This window comes from Austrofundulus limnaeus, unplaced genomic scaffold (assembly GCF_001266775.1).
Source record: "Austrofundulus limnaeus strain Quisiro unplaced genomic scaffold, Austrofundulus_limnaeus-1.0 Scaffold934, whole genome shotgun sequence".
Taxonomy (NCBI): Eukaryota; Metazoa; Chordata; class Actinopteri; order Cyprinodontiformes; family Rivulidae; genus Austrofundulus; species Austrofundulus limnaeus.
Genome location: NW_013953336.1, coordinates 126,087 through 129,611, shown reverse-complemented (window position 1 = coordinate 129,611; position 3,525 = coordinate 126,087).

The following is a 3,525-nucleotide window of genomic DNA, read 5'->3' as shown; positions in this document are numbered from 1 at the left end:
CCTTCCTTCCTTCCTTCCTTCCTTCCTTCCTTCCTTCCTTCTTCCCTTCCATCCATCCTTCTTTCCATCCTTCCTCCCTCCCTCCCTCCCTCCTCAGTAAGCACCACAAAATGAATGAAAATAAACCTTTGTTTAACTTACAGATGGCTCATTGTTATCCAAGGAGCATTTCACTTGACTTTCACAGCGTACTGGGGTTGCTCTGGGACACTTTGACATTTAGTTTTCCTTGCAGAAACTCATGAAATACCCTCTGCTAGATGGCCTGCTGAAAACTATTCTTGTATGCATCTAGGTTGTTCTTCAAAATATCTTTTTCCATTTATGACCTTCTGTATTTTACTTTTCTCCCATTCCTTTCTCGTTACAAAGGATTTGTTTGCACTTTTCAGAGAACGGCACAGAGCTTCAACTATTTGTAGCATTTGATGTTTGAAATTGTGCTGCGGTTTCTTAGAGTTGGAAAATTAGCTCAGAAAAGAATGGATCCTCTCTGACATAAAAGAGGTTTAATATCAGTGAATATTTAGACTTGGTGCTCAGAAAGTCTTAGCATACTGTAATTTTCTCCTCGCTGTGCTGTAGTTATTGCCAAATATTGCACAAAGAAACACCCAGAGTTCCAATTTTCACTTCCTCTGCTCAACTTTGAAATAATTTTGAACATGAGTGTCAAATTACACACTTGAAGGCAGTGAAGCACAAAATATTAACAGCGGTAGAAGTGCGCATCAGTTGGAACAAACACCTGTAACTGCTGGATGTATAAAGTGGAATGCAATAAATGCAGAATATGGCAGAAACTTGATTTGATTTCCACGTTAAACAACACAAAGATTGCTTTTGGAGCCAAAATACTGTCATGTGATGTAACAGACCTTGACATCCACTCTCCTTCATTGTCTTCCTGGCTCTGCTGCTCTCTTTATGGCAAACTCGTGTCTGTTTTTCAGGCACGGAGTGAAATGAGCCAACAGTAGACAACACTCATTACTTTCTCAGGGACTCAGTTCCTGCCTCGCTGAAAGCTGATTATATAATTACCCATTCTCTCCAAAAGCTGGGATGAGAGAGTCCTGTGCTGATGTGTGAGGAAGAGGGGGAGGATCTGTGTGAGAGTTAATGACAGCAACAAAGGAGTGACTTGGCTTCAACAGAACAGTTAAATATATGGAATCCGGCAAAGAGGCAGCTGGCAGCAAAGGACCAAAGTTAATCGTATTTTATGCCACTGGGTATCTGAGATTGCAGCAAGAATCAAAATAAAAAAAACAAAAACAACGCAGGGACTGCTGAACATACTTTCATTATGTCTTTTAATAAATACCTGAGAGGAGTTATTCTGCCACCTTTGAAACTATGATTGAAACATTATTACGCTTCCAGTGATAAACTAGTTTTGTTATTAGATTGGAAAACAATCACTGCATTTCTTTTTGAATTGTCCAATGAAATTTTAGTGGCTGTTTTGTACATAAATCAGAGGTGTATAAAGAACAAACTTTTACAAATATTTATGGCTTTAGAAATGTTTCACAATGCTGTGACCTAAAATAGTTGTACTCTTGGTATGGGAGTTTAAAAAATTACTTGATTAATGCATCAACTGGTCAGACTTAAAGGGGCAATATTATGTGTTTCTCAGGCATATATTTAAATACTATACCATAATAAAGTATCTATGTCACCTTTAGTTGTTATTAAAATGCTGTTTTTATGTTTAAATAGAAAATAAACTTATCTTCTCATCACTTCCTCTTCTAAACACCTTGAAATTGGCCTCTGTCTCTTTAAGAACCTCCTTCTGCTTCTGTTCCCATTTCGGTGTGTGTGTGTGTGTGGGGTGGGGGGGTCCGCACGCATGGGCTCGTGTGCATGCGCGGGGGGTGTTGCGCGTGTGCTACGATGCAGTTTACTTGACATCTGGAAATACATTTCCTCAAAGGTATTTAGAATCTGAAAAGAGCTTCACTGAGTGAGAAGTAGTGTTGAGAGCTCAGCAGGCAGCTTAAGTTTCACTTTCACTTTGCTTTGTTCTGCCAGAGCCTGCAGGAGTCATGGTGGGGTGTGTGGGAAGGGAGGGGGTGTGCTCTGCCATGAGGAAGTTCAGCTTAAAGACACGTCCCAGAGGTGTTTCTGGTACCAAAAGGTGTTTCAGGTCCCAAAAGGTGTTTCTGGTACCAAAAAGGTGTTTCTGGTACCAAAAGGTGTTTCTGGTCCCCACCTGTCATTTTGCTCCTCAGCATGGCTTCATAAAAACACTGCAGGATTTCTCAAACATGATGAATGAGTCAGAGCAAGGCTTTGGACATGTTTTTATGAGAGGATAACATTATAACATGATATAAAACTCAAAAAGTTGATTTTACATGATATAGCCCCTTTAAAACTGGCTCAGTGGTTTCACATATTTATTAGATGTGCAAGCCTGCAGAGCAGGGGAACGCAGCTGCAACACAGCAGTGTTTCCATGAATACAGCGGAGCATGGAACCCTATTATATCTTTCATTTATTGTTGTTGTTGTTGTTATTAATATTTATTAATATAATTATTATTATTCAGTTGGAAAAACTCATACTGAGGTTTAAGCTGCACACTGCAAAAAATGTCCACCTAACCAAGTTTTAAAATCTTATATCAGCCAAAAAGTCTTTTTGATCTTGTTTTCAGACTGATTTACTAAACAAGAACTGATTGTGTAAGAATAATCATCTTGTTTTCAGAATGTGTAAGATTATTTGTCTTGTTAGTCTGAAAATTTGACTCATTAAGTCAAAATTTGCTGCCAGTGGAGTAAGAACATTTTACTTGGTAAGATTCTTGAAATAAGAAAAAAAAACTGAATCAAATCAAGTCTTTCATTTTAATTTAAAAATTAAAAAAGGAACAAAAAAAAAACCCTCCTCTGGCTCCTCCCGGTGGTCCTTCTGCCCTCTGTTAAAATCTCTCCGACCCGGAGACGAACAGCCAATCAAAAGTGAGGTTTGTCTCATGCACGAGCTGTTCTTGCCCACCCCCGGTCCTTGCCCGCGCAGCGCGCACGCCGCACAGCTGAGCTAGCGCGCTCTCAGTTAAACAGTAAGCTAGCTGAGCTAGCTGAGTGAAGCTGACCCCTCCAACAACCTACACCCTACAACCTGGATTGGAGCCTGTTCTGAAACCCAACACGGGGAAACAGAAGAAGACCCAGGAAGAAATCCAAGTTGAAAAGAGAATTAGATCTAGCCCGAAAAAAAAAAAAAAAGGTGAGTTTCACAGGAGGAAGAGGATGGATGCAGAGTTAACCGTTTCTGCTTGACAAGTTAGTATCTCTGCTTCATTCTTTTATTTTTAATAAAGTTATTAAAAAATAAAAAGCTTATAGAGCTGCTGTAGTACTACACAACAAAGTTAGCGATGGTTACAGAACCACCAGCGACGACATGTTTGTTTTATTATAACACGTTAAATAAATGCTAACGTTAGCAGCTAACTTGTTTAAACTCAGTAAGCTATTGTTCATATTTACCTACATATAGTTATC